The sequence below is a fragment of the Canis lupus genome, chromosome 13, assembly GCF_048164855.1.
Source record: "Canis lupus baileyi chromosome 13, mCanLup2.hap1, whole genome shotgun sequence".
Taxonomy (NCBI): Eukaryota; Metazoa; Chordata; class Mammalia; order Carnivora; family Canidae; genus Canis; species Canis lupus.
The window spans coordinates 39,832,594-39,855,815 of NC_132850.1; the positions used below are offsets into that span (position 1 = coordinate 39,832,594).

The following is a 23,222-nucleotide window of genomic DNA, read 5'->3' on the forward strand; positions in this document are numbered from 1 at the left end:
TGTTCCTATTATTTCAAATTCTAGCCAACCATCTCCTGTGTTTATTCTATACTTTCCCATGCCTTAAATACGTGCATATATGTCTTCATTTGTAAGTTAAAAGCCTAGCGAAGCTTCAAATTCCGGCAGCTCACTTGCCCCCCATACAAACCCACTCAGACCAGGCATGTTGGCAGAAATATTTCCTCCTTCTGCTAACACTGCTCTGCTCATGGCATTTAAATTTTTTTCTTGTCTGGTCCATGTTTGCTCAATCTGCAAAACCTAGTCCAGTGTCTAGCACATAATCGGCATTCAGTAAATGTTTATGGAATGACTTCGGGTTTCTACTTATGCAGCCTTTGCATTGATGGATGCTTTGGAAACCAAATGTAAAATTTACACAAACTTATCATTTCCAAGGGTTAAAGATAATTCCCAGTTTTCAAGGAATGAGAAACTCCCCTCAATGCTTTCAGGGCTTAGTGCTGCACTCGGGTAGCTGGAGACTCCCTGTTAAGGCAGATGACACTGAAAAATACTGAAATGTTGGATTTCCTGGGTACCTACTACATCACTTCCCATTCTCACTTCTAATCCTCCTGGTGACATCTAATGATGGCAATCTCATTATTAGAGAAGGCAAATGAACAGTGCTCCAAGATTAGCATCTTTGTGCACAATCTCATTGAGAGCGAGTGCCAGATTCAGGATTCCCATCCAGGTCTGTCTGGCTCCAAATCTAGCTTTTTCACCCACCACCCTATGTTCCATCTTTGAACTGCACAGCAAGTTCTAGGGAAGTTTCAGCAAATTTTCTGTCACTTTTCTGAGGTTCATCTCCCACTCCTGTGGCTTCACAAAAGGCCAATTACGCCTGCCAGTGACCTGCTTCCTCTAATAGGATTTCCAATGGCTGTGGCGCCATTTCAGCGTCTGCTCCTCTCTGCCCAGAGCAGAGCTCCCAGGAGGCACTGACAGTCTGGCAGCAGGTCATTTCAGCTGCTTGTTTTGCCATCCTCTCAGCCCAAACTGCTTATTTCAAACCTTTCTGTGCTACATCACTTACCTGCCCTGAATTCCCCTTTTGCCTCCCCTCAGCCTCTCTCTGAGCCTGTAAAGTCACAGCTGTCCTGTCCTTACCTGTGTGGTCATCAAATGCACCAGCATCAAAATTTGCAGAATGGTTAGGAAAGGTAGACTAGCTCTATATAATTGCAAAGCCAACTTAAAAGCCCAAATTTTTAGATCTTTTATAGTTTATTTTAGGAAATGCTTCATCACCAAAGCTCTTGGTGGCACAGAGGACAACACTATATGGAAAAACATGGACCTCAATGACTGAGTCAAAACTAAACCTATTCAGAAGAGTCAGATTTGGATGCTGAGGAAGATTTAGGAAAATCTAAAGCAGTTTAACTCCCTTATATTTTCCTTTTTATGCATGCCCAAGAACGATATATGATTTTTAAAATACCTAACTATATGAAACCTCTTTTAATAAATGTAAAACAAAACTTCTAAGTGATAAAATAGTGTGCATCATAGTCAAATTAATGTTTTTTTCTCTGATGCAGCTTGTAAAAAATGTTTAAGTGTACATGGGAAAAACCTTACTTTTGTATTAGATAGAGCTGGGTTTATTTGAGAGAGAGAGAGAGAGAGAGAGGGAACAGGCAGAGGGGATAGGCAAAGGAAGAAGAAACTGGACAGGGAGACCAATTCAGGGCTCCATCCCAGGACCCTAGGATAATGACCTGAGCCGAAGGCAGATGCTTAACCGACTGAACCACTGAGGTGCCTCCTAAGGCTGGATTTAAATTCTGATTTTATCACTTACTAGCATTGGACTCTGGGGCTATTCCTAGGTTTCATGGACAGAGTAAAATTCAAGAAATGTGGCTAATCATTTGGTATTCTGCAAGCTTTATTAAGTCATTCCTTTCATTTTGCAAGACTTTTTGTAGACTTTTAGTCTTAGCTTTTTTTATTTTTATTTTTTTACTAGAATGTAAAAAAGATACATTCTTTAAAAAAGACCTATAGCTTTCTTTGCTGGCTGATTTTGTAGTTTCAATAAACTAATGTGTATTTTACAAACAAATTTTGGTGTTATTTAATAGAATAGGAATAAAACAACAGTCAAGGAGTTTTAGTAGAGCACAAAGTCTTGGTGGAAACCTGTAGGTTTCCTCTAAATACTAATGGAAATATAGTGTCTGGCAAGGCTCTGACTTATCTCCTTGAAGAAGACATGGTTTGACACAACATCATGGGTCTTGGGATTCCATAACCAGTCTTCATGGTACAGATAAAAATTCAGTAATTTTAATTAACAGTAACAGAATTTTTTATGGGCTTATGGCTGCCCAACCAAAGACTACATCTAGCTTCCTTTGCAGTTTGGTGTGGCCATGCGACTAAGTTCTGGCCAACAGTATGTGAGGAGAAATGAGGTGTGCAACCTTGGGTTGTGTCCTTAAAGTGAAAATGTAGTCCTCTTTGCCTGCCATTATGTGGAAAGTGGATGGGATGGTGAGAGAGGAGGACATTATCTTGAGTCAAAGATAGAAGCTATGTATTAAAGGTGGCAAAAATTTAAGATAGAACATGGTTCCTGTTGCTTTTGTATGATTTTTGCCACATCATCTTAGACCACTGATCCAAACTTTAATGTGAGAGAAGTAAATTTTTATCTTGGTTAAGCCACTATCATGTTGAGTCTCTCAGTTATATCAGCCAAAAAGTTATGCTTATCTCTTTACTTTCAACGTCCTGTCCCTCTCAGTCTCCTCTCTCCCTGAGACTCTCTACACACATGTGCCAATCTTATAAAGGGGCTTTTTTGATCTACATTCCAGTGCTCCTATTCTGAGGACCCACTGAATCTTTTTGAAATCTAGTTGCCTTGCAGCTGCTAGTCCTCCTCCCTGTTAGCCCTGCTTTATTTTGAGAAATTTATTTTGAGAAACAATTTCTCAAAATCTGGTTTATGTTCATTCTGACTACCTGAATTTTCTATTAAACTTCCTGTCTCCTCTTAAGACTCTTAAGATCTTTAACGTCCTTAAGTTGGACTTGATAATGACTATAACCATAGGCTGTTTCCTTTCCTTGTCTATGTGATCCTTGTAGTTCATTACCTACCACCATAAAGTCTACAGACAACTGTTTCTGTTGCCCCAGGAAACAGACCTGGTCCCTGGTTTCAGTCTCACCCTGCTCTGCTCTGAGCTCTTCAGCTGAAGATGACTGGAAGAAGCTCGCCGAAGCATACTAATATTCATAAATTATTGAGTGACTATGGCACAAGTAGCACTTTATATTTTTATTTTTTTTAAGATTTTATTTATTTATTCATGACAGACATAGAGAGAGAGAGGCAGAACCACAGGCAGAGGGAGAAGCAGGCTCCATGCAGGGAGCCCGACGTAGGACCTGATAGCTGGTCTCCAGGATCGTGCCCTGGGCTGAAGGTGGCGCTAAACTGCTGAGCTACCAGGGCTGACCACAAGTAGCACTTTTTAGATATGATCTCCAATCTTTACAACAACCCTAAAAAGAGTTATCCCCATTATACAGATGAGAAAACTGAGACTCAGAGAGGATAAATATCTTGCACAAGGTGACTCACCTAATAAGTAAGGGATCTTCAATTAAAATCCAATCTACTTTTCCCCTCTAGATACATTATTGCCCTAGCCCAGTGACAAGACAAGAGTCCAAAGATGAGGGTCTGACCAGGAAAAAGAAAAAAGAATCTATAGTGGTGGCATTTTGGCACAGGTACACAGACTCCTGAGAGGTGAAGGGGCTCTCAGGCATCTTGCTCTAGGGTCTACATTAACACCAGGATGCAAAGATTAACATATCAAAGCTGCTCGGAAAAAAAGGATGCTTTCCTTCTAACTTCTGCTTTGTAAATAAAAAAAAAAAAAAATCTTTTTCTTACCTTTCCTCCCCCAGCATTCTATTTCCCTGACCTTGGCAGATGTTTCTTCCTAAGTCCTCTGAATTCTTATGGAGTAAAATGGCTTATTTTAATTTCCCTAGGTGTCTTTATTGAATTCTTTCACAGTGCTTTATGGAAAATATCTGATTACTAATTCATAGAACAGACTATTAAGGGATTCTCTGGTAAGTGGCTGCCACAGTGGTGTTTCAGGCTGGGGAGCCTCCGCAGTCACTGGTTCTGACCTGCTGCCCACAGGCTCAGAGGTAAGGAGGCCAAGCTAAGCCCCAGGATCTTTCAGTTTACCTTATTATATCACCTCCTGAACAATTCTTAAAAGAAAATACTGCCTCAGCCCCCTGGCAAACTCCTGAAAGATTAGAGAGCAAGGCAATTTATCATAGAAGTTAAAATCTTGGGTTCTGGAATCAGAGTGGGTTTAGATCCCATTGCTCCTCTTTCAGTGAGTTGGGCAAGTTTCTTAATCTCTGTTCCTCTGTTAGGAAGTCTGTAAAGTGGGAGTAATAACTACTTCATAGAGGTGTGGAGGCTGAGAAAATTAAGGCCATTCCACTTTAAGTTCAGCGTTAGCACAAGTACAGCCATCCCAGGCCCCTAAGAATAAGAGCTGAAATTTACCTTACTTCAGTTACAGGAAAAAAAACAGTTTACAGATTAACGTCCTAGAAAGCCCCATATTAGAATAAAAACAGAGCCCAAGCCAAGGGCAGGAAGCCCCTATTAGAATGAGAACAGAGCCCAAGCCAGTGGCAGGAAGCCTCATATTAGAATAAGAACAGAGCTCAATGCCCTTGAAGGCCCCATATCAAAATGTAAACAGAATTTGAGGAATTGCTCCACCCCTTCTGGAGGTCCCCTAGACCAGCCCTTAAAACTAAGCTGAAACGCACCTCGGGGTTCAGGTCCCTGCTCCACTGTGTCGGGTATACTTGTACCCAAGCTCGAGCTTGTAAATAAACCATCGTGTGTTTGCATTGGTGTCGGCTCCTTGGTGGTTTCTCGGATTCGCAATCTTGGGCACAACAAGAGGATTTGTCGGGATTACATGAATTAGTACAAGTAAGGCGCACACTAACAGTACCTGGCTTATATGAAGTGCCTTCTAAAAAGTTAGTTATTGCTCTTACAATCAAGAGTAAGAGTTCTATGAAACATGATACAAAATACTATACAATGTGGAGGGTTCCATGAGTACCTGCACACATAGGCATTTTCTGGCCTATGTACGTAAACCCTCATAAACATAAAATCCCAGGAAACCATTGTACTTAGTGTGATTCCTTTAACTCAGCTTGATTGACAAATATAGCGTCCTGAGTGATCAGATGATTCTCTCAAGGAAGAGGGTGAATGTCCATTAAAGATCTGATAGTTACAGGCACAATGAGTTATGAGTGAAAAGATTTGTTGCGGGTTAATGTCCGCTCAGCTTGACCAAACTTTAGACAGACTCCTTCCTCATCATTGGTCCCCAACCTCCATTTTCTTAGAGCATTTACTCTAGAAAGTTTATAACTGTAAATCATTTCTCAGTCTCTTTGAGATGTAAATCTACTCCCAGGCTCCTGCTGGTTTTACAATCAAGGAAAGTCTTTCCCAAGGACCCCCCACCCACCCACCCAAAGCCATCCTTTTTAAATGCAGCCATCAGAATGATATTGCCCCGCTCTCCCAGGCTTGTGGAAGGGTAGGAGCCTAATTTCAAAAAGCATCAATTAGCAAACACAGATGGCCTAATTACATTGACCGACTTTCCCCCATAACTGTCCTTCAATACTTTTCTAGTAGCTCATCCCAGCACTTAAAGACTCTCCCACCTTTGTTTCAGGGGAGTTGAATTCAATCTCTTTATCCTATTGTAACAGTTTTGAAAACCCTCTCCAGTGCAATTTTTCTTCAACACTATGATCGGCTGGTAGAAACCAACCATAAAACAGATGTTTCTAGGCATAAGGAATGGTGATGATATAAAAATAGAAATGAAGAATAAAAAAAGCCCCTTGTCCTCCTGCCGGCCAATAAACTAACAAACAAGATTTTGCTTTAGAGTGAGGGAATAATATGAAGGCAGTGAGTTGTAGGGAGTGATGAGTGTGGCTCAGATTCAAGTAGAAGAGCAATTACAGTCATTAGAAAGAAGTCAAGGGATCCCTGGGTGGCGCAGCGGTTTGGCTCCTGCCTTTGGCCCAGGGCGCGATCCTGGAGACCCGGGATCGAATCCCACATCGGGCTCCCGGTGCATGGAGCCTGCTTCTCCCTCTGCCTGTGTCTCTGCATGACTATCATAAATAAATAAATAAATAAAAGAGGAACTTTAAAAAAAAAAAAAAATGAAGCAAGCTCATCAAACACAGATAAAAATCACAAAAAAAAAAAAAAAAAGAAAGAAGTCAATATGTGCTTGTTGCATATATTTGGTTGGTTGGGCTTTGGGAAGACTGGACAAAGGCCTAAAGTGACAGACCTTTGTGAGAAAATCCACAGAACGATTCCTCTCACAATGACAGTCAACTCAATTCTCCAGAGGATGCCTTGTTTTTTCAGGAAAACTCCAGGTGAAGACCAGCCATCTCAGTCTCTAAAGACCCTGCAAGTGTGCTGGGATCTTACCTCCACCTAGAAAGCTTCTCCCTAGAAGTCAATCTTTGAGCGTAGCTGTCAGCTAGAAAGACAATTTTGGCTAATGTCTGAGTCTACAGGGCCAGGGTCATTTACCTGCCCTCCAAGGATAAATAAGGCATCTTTAAACATTGAAGAAGCAGAGAAGTAGAAGTGGTCCAAACACTTAAAAAATATTGGAATGTTGTCATGAATTTGCTATGTAGGAAAACACAGGAACTCTAAAAACAGGATAGGAGTTATGACATGGTGTAAATAATTAAAACACTGTGGTGTTGACGTGTGAATAGATACAGGTGCATGAGGGGGAAGACAATATAATGTAAATAAAAACAAAAACATTGGACATCAAGCATATAATAAATGTGCATCTCAAATCACTGAGGACCATGTGGATTATTAATCCACTAATTGATGTAGAGGCAATTGCATAGTCATCTGTAAAAATCAAGTTTGATCCATACTCAATCTTTTATTAAGTGAAGATTAATACAGAGCAAATTTAGAAAAACCAAAATGATAAAAGTAGTAGGAGAAACTATAGGAAGATTCTTATGTGACATGGGAGTGAGGGAAACCTTTCTAATAATAACATAAAACTTTGAAACCATCCATTTTTAAAAAGTCTTGATTAAATCAACTATAAAACAATTTTAAGACTTTGCCTGGCAACAATCAGCATAAGTTAAATCACAAGAAAAATGCAAAATTGGGAAAAGATCATTGTAACTCATGTCACATACACAGGGGCTAGATACCTAATGATAAAGAACTCTTTCAAATCAATAAAAATAGGCCAACAGCATTCTCCAAAATGGCAAAATATATGAACAGACAGTTCAGAGAGAAAAGTAAATACAAATGGAACTTAAGCATATGAAAAGAAGCTCAACTTCACTCCTAATACAAGAAATATCATAGAGATAGTATTTTTTACCTTTAAGATAATCAAAGGTCTAAAAGTTTGTTAACATGTTATATTGGTCAGGACATAAGACCATATGGTGATGAGGTAACAAGAATTTAACTTTTGGGAATGTATCCATTAGGTATATGCCTGCACATGTCAAATAGAAACAAGGCTATTCATTACAGCATAGTTTATAATAACAACATACCAGAAGCAATATAGGAGACAGTGAAATAAGTTATGGCACGTTCATTCAATTAAATACTAGGCAGTGCTCTATGTGTTGTTATGGAAAGATCTTCATTAATTTAAATTAATAGGTTAAAAAATCAAGATGAAGAACAGTGTGTATAATTTGGCACTATTTGTTAAATAGCTTAAAAGGGAGAAGTAAAAAGGAAGAAGATGTCTTCGTATTTGCTTGTGTTTTGATTCAATATCCCTGAAAGTATGTACCTGACACTGTGGTTGCATATGAAAAGGAGAAATGGGAATCTGAGGTAATAGGTATGATAGAGAGATTTTCTTCACTGAATATTTATCTACTAAAAAAGCAATCAAATTAAAATCTTTATGAAGACAATATCTCAGAATTAAAAAAATAAAAGTAAAAAGATAATGAAATTTTTAGTTTTCTTCAGCTTGGACCTTAACGCTGAGAATATATGTGACCAATAAAGAAATTCAAGATCTGAGAGACACGTAGGTTTATGGAAATCATTGTTAGTACACAGGGTCAGCCTCGCCTATCCCCATGTCCTGTGTATCACTGTATCCAAAAATGTGCACAAAATTATGTGTGACTCAAGAATATTGTGAGCAGGTAAAACAGGTCTTAAATTTATATTAGAGATCCCTTACCTACACACACACACACACCAAAAGTCTGTTATTTGACATCACATAATTTGAAATGTTTCATTTAACCATTTTCTAAATCTACAATGGCTGATGTTTATTTAAGATAGGAACTGTTGTTGATTTCACATTCAGATCTTCCCAAATGGAACAGAGACTCTACATCGTCCTCTGATAGACTTTGGTGATATTTTTAGCCTTGATCATAGGTATGAAAACTTTCAACTCCAGAAATCCAGAGTCTGAGATACTCTCAGGAATTTGGAAAATCTTTTAGAAATGGATAATCCTTCATTCATGCTTGCATTTCCTTTGTCTACCTGCATTTCTCCTCTCTCAAGATGGATGTGTGTGTGTGTGTGTGCGCACAATGTATCCATACATACATACACACAGGCATGTGGGAGGGACTGACAATTATTTTCTCTTAACTTGCATTTGTCCTTCAGGAGGCCTCAGTTTCCAGGAGACTTTCCTAGCAATTGGTGACTCAGAAAGGGTTAAGTATCAGTAAATAATGGACTTCTTTCACAGACTCCCCTCTTACTCTTCCTACTGTTCCTTTTTTTTTTTTTAAGATTTTATTTATTTATTCATGAGAGACAGAGAGAGAGAGAGAGAGGCAGAGACACAGGCAGAGGGAGAAACAGGACCCATGTAGGGAACCCAATGTGGGACTTGATCCCAGGTCCCCAAGATCAGGCCCTGGGCTGAAGGTGGCACTAAACCGCTGAGCCACCCGGGCTGCCCCTTCCTACTGCACCTACTGTTAAGTCTAGGTTATCACTTTCCCTTGGGTCTGGCCCACTGTGACAGCAGCAAAGTCACCTGTCTGCCTTCAGGCTTTCTCAGCTCCCGACTACATGCAGCCAACCAGTTATTAGCAAAATCTTTTAAAAAATAATTTACTGCCTAAATTACCAAATTTGTTGAGGAGAGATTGATTGTATTACAAGATGAACTACAGTCCAACTCAACAATTAGGGATCCCTGGGTGGCTCAGGGGTTTAGCACCTGCCTTTGGCCCAGGGTGTGATCCTGGAGTCCCCGGATCAAGTCCCACATCAGTCTCCCTGCATGAAGCCTGCTTCTCCCTCTGCCTGGGTTTCTGTCTCTCTCTCCCTCTCTCTGTATCTCTCATGAATGAATGAATAAATAAAATCTTAAAAAAAAAAACAAAAAACAAAAACAAACAAACTCAACCATTAGGCTGTAAGCATGCACGTGCATGCATACTTGGTCTCTGTTCATTGTCCTGGAATTCCTCTCTGTCCTGTTTTTACTAGTGGGAAAATGGCCTTATTTGTTTTGTTCATAGAGTAAAACAAACGTCTCTTTAATAGAAAAAAAGAAATTAGAAAATCTATTTTACTAGTCACTTTTTCAAGAAGAAAAGCCTATTTTTGTTTTTGGGGGGGGTTTTGGGGGGTTTTGGGTTGTTTTGTTTTGTTTTGTTTTTGCTTTGTTTTTAGAAACCTTCTAGAGGGTGAGCGGTCTATGCATGAATACAAAGCAACTATCTTAAGGAGTGCTTATAAAAGGCATTCAATTGCCTGGAGAGAAAAATGACCACCATGACCTCTAATTTAAAGGTAAAGAGACTTCTGGAATGGTAACATAATGATAACTAACAGACCTGTGCGGTTTATAAGTGCTTTCATGCAAATGATCTCATTTAATTATAATAATAAGAAATCTATTTTTCTTATTGCAAAGGATGAGGAAATGAAGGTTTTCTATGATGAAGTCATTTGTCCAAGATCATGCAGCCAGTAAGAAATGGAACTGTGACCCTAACTTACATTTTCTGACACCGTATTTCATATCCTTCCACATATGATTAATAGCTCCCCAACCTGTATGTGAAATTTTAGTGCTGTAATTTTATTGAGCACCCCTAAAATCCTAGTACTCAGGTCACTGACTCACCAAACAGGTTAAATAAAGAGGACCTTTTTTTTGAAAGGGTAAGGAAAAACAACATTGATATTTTAGAGCCAGTGCTTGTTTATATTATGGAGAAAGCTAGAAGTCCCCTGCAGAAAGGTCTTCACAAAGGCCCTATCTTATCATTACGCATCTTGCCTAGTGTAAGTCACTGAGAATACTTCCCTTTCCCCTGACAGTAGGGTTGTTCCTAATCTAGTTGACTATCTTTTATAAAATGACCCATGGGGGAAATTTCTGCCAGAGTTTCAAGCTAGGAAAGAGTTCCTTTCTTTATCTACCACGATAATATTTTCTTCATAATGTCAGTGCTGTAGCCCTTCTTGGTTGCCAAGAAGTTCAGAGCCAAGCTGTATGCTTAGGTGCAGTCATTCTCCTTAGGTTTTCTGGAATATTTGCTTTCCTTTTTCTCTCATCTAAAATTTTTCTTTTCAACTATCTGGTTTGTATCTTTTATTATTACTTTAATGAGGTCTTATTTTACTATAATTCCATCTTTATTATAAGCTTTAAGTCTTTCTTGAAGATATGCAAGAATATAAATATACAGAATCCCACTCTAAGTAACATTAGTAAGAATATGAGTACTTACTCCACTGAAAAGAGAATAACAAAAGTATGCCAGGTGCAAATGGTTTATAAATGCCTGAGAAGCTCATGCAGAAGACATTTGTGTTGTGAATGCACAGGGTAATAAGGTAATAGGGTCCTGTTTCCTTTCCTTTATTCTTTGTTTTTTATTGTGGTGAAAACATTTAGCATAGATCTATGCCCTCTTAACAAATTTTTAAGTATGATACAGTATGGTTAACTACAGAGCACAAGGTTACACAGCAGATCTCCAGAACTTTTGCATCTTGCAAACTAAAATTTTATGTCTGTTAAATAGCAACTCGCCATTCCCCCACCCCAAAGCCCCTGGCAAGCAACATTCTATCTCGAGTTTGATGGTTTTAGCTACTTCACATGCTACAGACCAAATGTTTGTACCCTCCAAAATCTATACATTGAAATCAAATCCCTAGTGTGATTGTGATGGTATTTGCAAATGGAAACTTTGGGAAGTGAGCCCTCATGAAGGAGATTAGTATCCTGATAAGAGACCCCAGAGAGCTCCCTGGTGAGTTCTTTCATCATATGAGGACACAATGAAAAGATGGTCATATGAACTAGGAAGTGGGCTCTGACTGCAAATTCACTCACAAATTTATTGGTTCCTTGATCTTGGACTTCCCGGCCTCTACAACTGTGAGAAATAAATGTTGTTTATAAGCCACCCAGTCTGTGGTATTCTATTAGAATAGACTGCATGGACTAAGGTATCACGAAAGTGGAATCATGCAGTATTTGTCCCGTGTCTAGTGTATTTCTCTTAGCATCATGACTTCCAGGCAAAGAGGCATATGAAACGATGCTTCAAAATCACTTATCATCAGGAAAATTTAAATCAAAATTACAATGTAGTATACCTCATACTTGTTAGGATGGCTATTATTAAAAAAAAAAAAAAAGATAACGAGTTTTGGCAAGGACATGGAGAAAAGGAGAACCCTGCATGCTGTTGGTAGGAACGTAAAGTGGTGCAGCTGCTGGAGAACAGTATGCGTGTTCCTCAAAAAACGAAAAATAGAACCACCATGTGATCCAGCAGTCCCACTCCTGGGTATTTATCCAAAAGAATTGAAATCAGGATCTCAGAGAGGTATCTCCTTTCCCACATTCATTGCGGCATTATCTACAACAGCTATGATTTGGAACAACCTAAATGTCCATCAATGGACCAATGGAAAAAGAAAATGTGGCATACACCTAGAATGGAATATTATTCAGTCTTTAAGAAAAAGGAGGCAATCTCTCCTTTATTTTTATAATAAAGGTTTAATGTCGCTACGTTACTTTCACGTTAGCAACAGTAAGTCATAAGGTATTTGCTATTCTATGTTGCACTTTTATTTAAAAAGCCTTAGTATTTCACTTATGTTTTATGACTATGAATACTTGGTATGATAGGAATAGATAAGAAATAATTTTCTTAGAAAATTCCTGGTTGATAATTGTATCAGAAATTGATAAAGAGGGACTCCTGGGTGGCTCAGTTGGTTAAGCATCTGCTTTTGGCTTAGGTCATGATCCCAGGGTTCTGGGATTGAGCATGTTGGGCTCCCTGCTCAGTGGGGAGTCTGCTTCTCCTTCTCCTTCTGCAGCTACCCCTGCCCTTATTTGTGCTCTTTCTCTCTCAAATAAATAAATAAATAAATAAATAAATAAATAAAATCTTTTTAAAAAAAGAAATGGATAAATCAATCTGCATATATCTCACATATATAATTATGTCACATTTACAATTCTGATTATTGAGGTATAATCCACATCTCCTACACATGTACACATATAGAAGCATGCACACATCATTCAAAACAATGGTTACACAGAGAAAATCAATTAGTATATAATAAGGATAACACTGGGGAAACACCCTTTATGATTTCATTAATACCAACAGAAGAAAAGGAAACTGGCTGAGAAGGTAAAAGGTGAACCAGAAGGACCTATGAAATTTCTAATGCTGCCAAAGAAAAACAAATCCCAACTTAGGCAAGGAGAAAACTTAGAAAGATTATTACAAAAGGGAGAATGCTCCTTCCGCAGGATTTCAGGCATCTCAAAATCAAACAGAAAAAGGCTTTTTTTTTTTTTAATAGGGAGGGGTAACGCTAAAGACTAGAGGAACTTTGAGGGGAATCAGCAAGCTGGTGGAGCTTAGCAGAGGATATGAATGGGGTAGTTTAACAGGAAATGTTTCTATTGTCAGCTAATGCTGAGTGAATTCTTAAGGAAAGATGTCTTCCATTTTAGTGGTTGCTTACATTTGGGGGCAAGTCAAAGTTCAGAACCCTGTGAGGAAGAGAGATGCTCAACTACAGTTTGGTTAGGCCAAGCCCGTAGGCAAGAAATAGGCCATGGTGAGGACTTGGTCAGTATCTGTAACCTCATAAAAAGTATACATTCTTGAAATGCTAACTTCTTTTTCTTTTTTTTTTTGCCATAAAAATTCTTATAAGAAGCTTAGTGGATTCAAGAAGCAAGCAAAGTATAGAATCAGAAATTCTGCATTTATTCCCATTTACATCACTATATGCATGATTTCAGCTAGTCATTTAATTCTCCTACAAATCAGTGTAAGATAAGGTTTTTTCTTTTCTTATTTTAATTTTTTAAGTTTTTTTTCTTTTAAAATAGCTGAAATGCTTAGTAGAAAATCACTTTTGTACAAAAAAAGAACTTAAATATCTTATACTCCTATATCAACAAAATAATGCATTTACTGTATTAATATATTTAAAAAGCAGTATAAATTGAGGATCTGGAAACATTCTCAGAAGAACCTGTTTGAAATACACATAGCCTGAAATTTATTGGTCATTTGTCCTTAAGGAATTAAGAAGTGGAAAGCTTTAAAGAAGGACATTCTGCCAAAGCACAACCCATAAAACAGAAGGTGAGAGTATGAGTCATGGAATTACTGAGTTGGAAAAGGTCTAGTCCTTCCTTTTAACTTTCAAATTAGGAAACTGAGGCTCAGTATGAGGTGCTCCTTTCCAAGTCACAGAGCAAGTTGGTGCAGAGGTTGGAGCAGCAACCTGAGCAGAGCAATTTTCCTCTCTGAGGGTGGACTTCACCAGCGCAATTTTGTTTCACAGGTTATTTACTTCACTGATTATAAAAGCAAGGTAAAGCTATGATTTATTGTTGAATAAGAACAGGTTGCAGAGAAATGTGTATACTGTGATTTCTTGTTTTTAAAACATAAGCAACATCTATCATCTATCTATCTATCTATCATCTATCTATCTATCTATCTATCTATCTATCTATCATCTATCATTTATCTGTTTGTGATTGCATGAAATTGGAGAAAAGACTAGAAGCATATACACCATGCTAACATTGGATATTAACTGGAGGGATAAAGCAAGAGGTAGGAAAAAAAATGTAAGAAAACAGAATTGTGTGAAATGATAGGTGAAAATGGAGACTGCAAAATTCTATCTATAAAATTATTATTAATACATAGAAATTGAGTGTGCTCATAGACAAGGACTAGAGTGCCACTAGAATATTCACACAGATCAACACTGGACAACAAAAAAATAATTTTGATCAGTGATTGGTTTATGAATATTTTAAAAATTTGTGTAGTTAAATTTTTTTTAAAGAGTTTATTTATTTATTCATGAATGACAGAGAGAGAGACAGACAGACAGACAGAGGGAGAAGCAGGCTCCATGCAGGAAGCCCAATGTGGGACTTGATCTCGGGTTTCCAGGATCACACCCTGGGCTGCATGCGGCGCTAAACCGCTGCGCCACCGGGACTGCCAAGTTAAACGGTTTCTGCAATAACTTAAGAAAATAAATGAAAGCCAATGAAACACACTTATTTTAACTCAAAACTGACAAAGAGACTTAATCAGGTATTCATCATTAATAGTATTCATTTGCCAAAACTTTAATTATTACATCGATAGCTAGGGCATTTTATCTTTCACATATAAATGTTTATATATATGTGATTATATGTAACTATCATATATAAATTATAATTTATCATTGTATTTGTTTACTAAATTGACATATACTTTTTTAATTGAAAGGTGTGGACAATAAAAATAAAAGTAATGTATATTTACTATAAAAACTTCAGAAACTTTAGGAGAGAAGAAAATAATAATCACTGATAAGTTTACCCAGAGATATTCACAGTTAACATTTTTGCATATATCCTCCAGATCTTTTTCATGCATGTATGTTCAAAAATGGGATTATAATTTACTTTGCCATCTATTCTTTCACTTAGTAATAAATTATGGCTATATTTCCATGGTAGTAAATATAGATCTAATGTCACTTTTAATTAGATATTTAATATTTGATCATAGAGAATTACAGTAACCCATTTCATAAATTTTCTAGAAATGGTCATTTGGTTTGATTTCATTTTTTTGAAGGATCATAAACAATGCTGAGAAGAACATCTTTATATACACTTACTTTGCTCTTGTCCTATTGCTTCCTTAGGATACATTCCCATAAGTGATACTGGGTATCATTGTTCTTAAACTTATAAAGTATTTCGTTTCCTAATTCTCTAGAAGTTTGTATTTAAGTATCAAAAATACAAGTAGAAATCCTTTTGTTATCAGGACAGTGTATGATAGAAACATTTGGTATGAACTACAAAATTTTTTCATGGGTAAGTGGCCCAAGTTTATCAGATAATTCTTTACTCTATGTTAGGAAGACAAATCTGTGTTTGAAAGCAATCATTAGATAATCCATAATGATGAAGGTCTATTAGCTATATTCCAATCACTCTTAATTATTTTTATCTATGTAGGGGTCCAGGGCGGGCTGCCCAAAATGTACCATGATGGCATCCTGATTATTTTGAATTGAAGCTACTTGGGAAACAGCTGGTACAAGAACACTCAGATGATCCTCTGCCCCGTGAAAGCAAGAAATAAATCTCCCACATGGAAGGTACCCCACCTTATATGAGGAAGTAAAAAAATAATTCTTATCCCCAGAGATAGAAACTTCAAAACTAAGAAAAACTGTAGAACTAAACCTTGTTACTCTTTTACTAATTGACTATCTCAGCCAAAATTCTGCTGAGCATTCCTTACTATTTAAAGCTTCCAAACATCTGTCTTCTTTATCCTGTCAGTTCCTCACAAATTTATTGCCTCTGACTAAAAAGTGTAAGAACACCTGCCTTGGTCATTTCGTTAGGTCTCAGTTTCAGCTTGGGGCCTCCATGCGTGTGTAATAAAACTGATTTTTTTTCCCCTCCTATTCATCCATCTTATGTAAATTTGCTTCTTAGTCTCAGTTGGAAGACCCTGAAGGGCAGAGGAAGAATTTTTCTTTCCTTATACCTCCTACTCTCTTCCCAGTATGAAGCTGTTAATGGTAAACTTTGTGAAAATGCACTGATATTTATTTTTTTAAATTTTATTTATTTATTTGACAGAGAGAAACAGAGACAGAGAGATCACAAGCAGGGGGAGCAGCAGAGGGAGAATCAGGCTTCCCGCTGATCAGGGAGCCCAATGTGGGGCAAGATCCCAGGACCCCAGGATCATGACTGAGCTGAAGGCAGACGCTCAACTGACTGAGCCCTCCAGGTGCTCCTGTACTGATATTTATATAGAAGTTGTTCAACTAGTATTTTCTAAGTGTCTTTCAGAGAAGTTTCTCGGTAGCTGCTTTCCAACCTTATGGTGAGTGTGTAAGATGTATAGCCTCTCAGAAATATCATCCATATCTTGAAGGTACTTAGAAATAATGGGCCAACTAGCCACTCTTTGTCTCTCTGGAAACAAATTTTTAAGAGAAAATGGACACAAGGGAAAAGAGAAATCAAAGAAAGGAGATGTCATCCAGGATATACTATGTATGAGGAATATAGCTAACTACTGTCTTATATAGTAATTCATTTGTTTTTTCTAATGGCACTGAGGGAAGGTAGATGTTATTTGTTATAGCCATTTTCTATACAAAAAAATGAGGCTTAGGCTGATGAAAATGACTTTTCCAAGGTCACAACACCAGTAATTGTAAGAATGCATATTCAAACCTGTGTTCAAAAAATAAAGTTAACAATTTGAGCTTCCCAGTGGTAGACTATATTGTCTCTGACAGCAGTGGACTTATTGTCATGGAAAGTAGAGGAGTGGATGTTGGTTGATCACATATGAAAGAGGTTATGAAAAGTATTCCAGGACAACTGAGAGACTGTACTTGCTCACTGCTCTATGCCTCTTCTAGAAAGTTTGAATATTTTGTTAGATTGAAAACAATGTACAAGTTCTAACTGTTGACACATCACAGGCAAGTACTAGGCCATGGAGTAATACTCAACTACTTCATACTTTGGAGGAACCTAATTTCACATGTGAATATCACTTATAATTTCAAAACCAGAAAATCTCAGCCGTATTCTAATGATCAAGATCTATATTGTGTAGCTTGTTTTAGTTTTTAATGATTATTTGGAATGAACAGTATTGAAGAAGTTTTAGTGTTTACTGTGCCGAGGACACAATTGTTTGGTTGATTAAACACTATCTCTTGATAAGGATGAACTCATGCTAGCTTAACAATTACTGCAATTCACATTTTTACATGGCTATTCTATTATTAAGGGATTTCTTAGATTTAATCTATCTGAAAAAAAATTACTCAGTGAAGTGTTATATAAAATATAATAAAAATAAGTCTTCTCTTAATTTGGACAAAATAGGGTGCTTGTATGCTAACGTAGTCTACTACCCACCTTCCCCAGTTGGTTCTATTAAAAATAGTGCTGTAAAGAGAAATAAAAATCAAAAATAAATTATGCCCGTTGCAAAGCATCTCAGGGAGTTTTTTCATGTGCAGTTTAACAGTTCATGGAAAAAGGAATATTGCTGGAGGCAAGGAAAAGTCTTCCTCTGAAAATAAGTGAAACCTAGGTCATTATCAGCACTTATGCATTCACTCTGGGACACAGGAGATATTCAGAGCTGTGACTTATTTAAATACATGACCCTGTGACCTATAGTTTGGGAGGGCTTTGGGGTTGGAGCTAAAGCTTTCCATATACCAACAGTTGGGATTTGCTAAGAGAAAGTGGTTGGTTCTACAACTTAAACACTCTCAGTTCACTCCCTTTAGGGCATTTGAATATGATTTGAGCTAAAGAGAAAGAAGCTAGGGGCTGGCTTCTGTTGTTCTGTGTAGGTAGTGTATTTGATTGAAAGGATAATGGATTTTAGGAAGAAACAAATCTATTTTTGAAGTCTTTGACTTTGACAAATTACTTACTTTTTCTGAGTCTTTCTTCATCTATAAAATGGGTATAATAATACCTCACTCAGTTATTTTGAGAACTGAACGGAAAATATTCATAGGAGAAAAGTGCACAATATCTGACGAATGGTAAGAAGGGAATACATTTCAACTTTTTTCCTTTTTGTCATTTCTCTAATCGGACAACTCTGGAAAATTGTAAATACTTTTTCAAAGAGTGTTCTTCTAGAGTTTAACAAATGATAATCCCATCAATAACAGCAGAAAAACAGCTCTCAGCTGCATTGTTAGCAAAATACCTCTTAATGCTTATCTAGAGCTATGTGAGCACATACCAAGGGCTTGAAAGAAATCAAAATTTCAGGGAGAAGCAACTTCGAGGGCAGTGGAGATGTCTGTCCTGACCACCTAGAAAGAGACCCTCTTTGTGTAAAGGGCCATGTGAGCACTCTCTGCTCTTGCAGACCAGGGCAAAGGTGGGGCTTAGATCAGAAGAGAGAACACGTATTGCCTTAGTGAGTTCCTAAATTCCTGGAAACTCTTCACGGAGGATCTCGACAACTACGAAGGACTCTGAACTGTGACTTAGACCTCAGACTCTTAGAGGAAGAGAAGCAAAAGCTTAGAAAGTGGAGTTGCAGATTAATGTTAGTGACCATTTTCAGAGCTATGAACTCTCCAGCAAATAGCTTAAGAGTTACTTTATCTACCCGAGATAATGTATTTTATGATAAAATCTTTTACAAATTCATTTTAATAGCTTTCATCTACAATTAAAATTTAGATGGAATCAATATTTTGGCAAAAAGTAGGTTTTTAAAAGATGAGACTCTAGAATATTTCTATTTGAATATTCTTTAACCTTAAGTATAAGGGAAAAAAAATTCCAATCTTAAAAAATACCTTTAACTAAATGCTACTTTTTATATTCATGAACTTGAGCTGATTCCAATACAGTTCATTCATGCCCTGTAGTTGGCCTAGTGTGGCTTACTGAAGCTTGTTTAGAAGTAGGAGGGCGTTTCTAAGATTATCTGCCACACCTGTATTATAAGGTCTGGGCACTTAATTACTCTGAATATTTGCTGTATATGTGTGATGATAAGCAAGTACTATGGAGACAATTATTGCCTTCCTAATTTTAAAGTGCTTCCTTGTGATAGAAGGGCAACGGTTAAGAAATGTAACTTCAAGAAAGACTCCTCATGAAAGCAACTTAGAATATGAGTAGTTATATTTTAACTAAAATCTTTACTGATCAAAACAATAAGCAAGATTTCCCAAGTATCCTCCTGTGTGGTATATACTCTAATTAGAAAGATAAGTCATGCATACTTGGATAAGAAGGCAAAGAATTACATTTATTGATAACCTGCTATATTCTAGGCTACCATAGAACAAGTGTATAATTTAATCTTGCAGAGGTCTTATGAGGTGATTGTTAAAAGTCTGAATTTATAGGGGAGGAGACAGATCAAATAGGTCACAGAGCCAGTGAATTGCAACCCTGAGATTTTTTAAAAAATATTTTATTAAAAAAAAGTAAATAAATAAATAAAAAATATTTTATTTATTCATGAGAGACACAAAGAGAGACAGAGAGAGGCAGAGACACAGGCAGAGGGAGAAGTAGGCTCCATGCAGGGAGCCTGATGTGGGACTCAATCCCAGGACTCCAGGATCACGCCCTGGGCGGAAGGCAGGCACTAAACTGCTGAGCCACCAGGGGTCCCTGGGATTTGAAGCTGAGCCCATCTAACTTCAAAACCAGTTCTCTGAAAAAATCTTATACGTGGGAGTATATGACACGACATATCCAGCATTACCAAAGAATAGGATGTAATGTAATGCACACTGGGTATTATATAAGACTGATGAATCACTGACCTCTACCTCTGAAACTAATAATATATGTTAATTAATTGAATTTAAATGAATAAAATTAAATAAAAAACTAGGATTGTTTTATACAATATGAAGTATTAAAGCGGGTTGAATTCTACTACCAATGCCAATTTGTTTGACTTTCGAGTCTCATTTCAAGTGGAAAACCAGAAGTTATGTTTGTGAAAATTGTCTATTAAGATTGTTCTGAGTGAGAACTAGAGACTGACATAAAATAGATTCAGAAAATTTTATTTACTATTATTTCATCCTTAGTCCTGGATAGTTGATGTTGTTGGGTATGTTTCAAACTACTATATAATTGTTGAGGAAATTAAAAAAAAATAGTTTTCTATGAGTAGAACTAGATTGATGATTCACAGAGACTGCTCAAACTTTAGCTGGTTCCTATTTTTAGGGGTGAGGATGAGAAAGTTTCAAAGCCCTTAGTGGTTCAACAAATATTTTTCTAACAAAATATCTGAAACTGCAAGTGTGCAGGTGGTAGGGAGGGCAAACAAAAACACTGGAACAAAGTGGGAAAGAGCATGGAAAATATAATGCTCATCCTTGATCCATCATGTATCTCCATTGCTCCATTGCTTCTAGTTTTATTCTCTCCACTGTCTCCTGAGGTTTTTTTGTTTTTTTTTTTTTTGTTTGTTTTTTTTTTAGCAACAAACATCACAAGTGCTCATAAAGTTGTGCAGCTCTGTTAAAGCCAGGGATAGTGCTTGGTTCAGTGGATTTCCAAAGCAAAATTCTAGACATTAACAATACAAACTAGGTAAAGTAGTATTTCCTCTCACTTGTTCTATATTTACCTCCTGTTAATCTCATTGCACATCTCTTCCTCATCATCAAGCAAAAAGAGAACATCCAGATTTCATAAAAATAATTTAGGCCATTTAAATCCATACAGTTTAGATTTTTCTCTTTTCTTTGCCAGGATACCTTGGAGTTTAACGATCTCTCTTAGTAATTACTCTTCTCTAGTACCAGCTGACTGTTGGGCTCGTTACTACCTGTATTACAGTTGACACACCATTATTTCAGGGAGTATAGCAAATTTAACATGAAGACTAGTAGACTAACTGACATCATGAAGTTCTTAAAGAAAGGGCTAATGTGTGTTCATCTAGATACTTCAAACATCACGTTTCCCTTGCGGTAGGGCAACATGGGGAGCTGAAATTTAATATGTATCTACATGTGTCCAATTCTCCCTAGATGCCATTGGGCCTGTCTCTACAATTATCCTCTATTAATATCCTCATTTCTGTTGATGGTGACCTATGTTAATATCCTCATTTCTGTTGATGGGGAAATTGATTTGCCTAAGATCAAGTACCTAGTAAACAGCCAAACTGAGATTTGAATTCATGTCTGTCTGACTTTTTTATTTCACCATGTGATTTCCCAAACATACGTGGTACCCAGTACATATCTGTGGAATTTGCATGGGGTTATCACCTCATCTAGCTTCAGGAGGGAAAAGCTTCCAGTCCAGTAAAATTGTTATCCACAATGACATAAAGACCAACTGGAATGCCAAATGGCATGGTCAATCACTTAGCGTATAATTAATATATAATTAAGAGGCAAAAACTAAAGGACATACAGAACGAGACTTTGTTAATAGTAATGAAACTTTGAGGACTGAGTCTCTACTTTCGTTTTCATTATCACTGTAGAAAAATAGTAAATAAAGGCAGGGTAGGATGGTAGTATAAATGGTAGAAAGAGGAGAATTAGGGGAGATAATCTGTGGATTTGTTTACCACTAAAGTGCCCTTCAAAGGCAGCTTGCCTGAGTGAAATTTTTAACATTTACCTTATTATAACATTACCCTTTCATTATAATCATATTTATATTTTTTATAATTCTGTGGTATTATCTGTTTGAAGAATTTTAGAGTATTAATGCTCAATGTTGTCTAAATTTTCCAATAGAGAAGCACCATGTCTCTGCCTGAACATTCTCAGTATCAGGGAATTTCCTATTGACAAAATAAATAAATAAATACATTCTTACCTTCATACCAGTTAAAAATATGCATTCCTACACTTTCTTGAAATTATTCTGTAAGAACTATATGGTGACATATAGTCCTAGACTAGTTTTTTGAATACTAGAAAAATCCTCAGTGTTTGTCAGCATTTCTGTGTGAAAGACCTGGCTCTATAGGCTATCACAGAGCTAATGTCATATTTGTATCATTAGACAAATGCACACAGTTTTGGTACTTTTTTCATAATTTTTCAGTTTTGAAAATCTAAAATGAATATGCATTTCAGAAAAAAATTATGTAATCTTTTAAACAATCATCACTTAATTAAAATGGGGTCCAGCCATATTAGAGTAATTTCTTACCTGTCCTAGTATAGAAGATATAAGTGAGACATTCATTTAGGGTTGAATATTCCCTTCAGTGACTTCAACCCCAGATTTCAATGTTACTTCTTAACTACCCAGGCACAGTGCATCACAAGAGAGCCATTTTCCAGCTTTCCTGTGCTTATGAGTCACATAGGGTGCTATTTAAAAGACCCTGGTGACTAGTCAAAGGGTCACAAAATCCCATAGCCGTTTATCCTATATTAGACTTCTCTCTCACAGACCTTAATCTTACCATCTCTACAAAACCATCAACTATCATGATCAACTTAAACATGAGTTCTTCAGAGAGCTTAGCAATCACTTGTTTTAATGTCAAATTTTATAGATTTATATGATAATCTACAGTTCTAGCACTGCTTAGTGGCTGGATAGAAATGAAGCCAGGTCTTTTGACTCTTTCCAGAATAGTAGTTTCTTTAGCATGAATGTGACTATTATTTTTAGGCTTAGCTATCTAGCATTTGACATCATCTTATTAGTATGAAGCAAAAAAGCCTTCAAAGAAAGTTGCAGACAGAATTCCACTCTGGGCTTTGATTATAGAGAAAAAAAATAACACTTCATAAGGGCAATATATGAAATAGTGATTGCAAAAACCAACTATTTGTGAGACACTCTTCTAGGTATTCTGGGATACGTGAGGATGAGTAACACATAGTTCTTGCCATACTGGAGCTTACATCTTAGGCGTAAGTTGTTAATCACTCTGGCCAGGATGACTGGGACATTTCACTCAATGGAAAATCATACTGTATCAGGTCATCATATTCTATAACATTTTGAAGTGCTTCAAACTTA

The 23,222-nt window shown here is 37.0% G+C and overlaps 1 protein-coding gene across 15 annotated transcripts in view; it reads right to left on the minus strand.

Annotated features, from left to right (window-relative positions):
* The window catches only part of ANKS1B (ankyrin repeat and sterile alpha motif domain containing 1B), a 1,043,873-nt gene that overhangs the window by 418,608 nt on the left and 602,043 nt on the right, over window positions 1–23,222 (minus strand). The window lies entirely within an intron of this gene.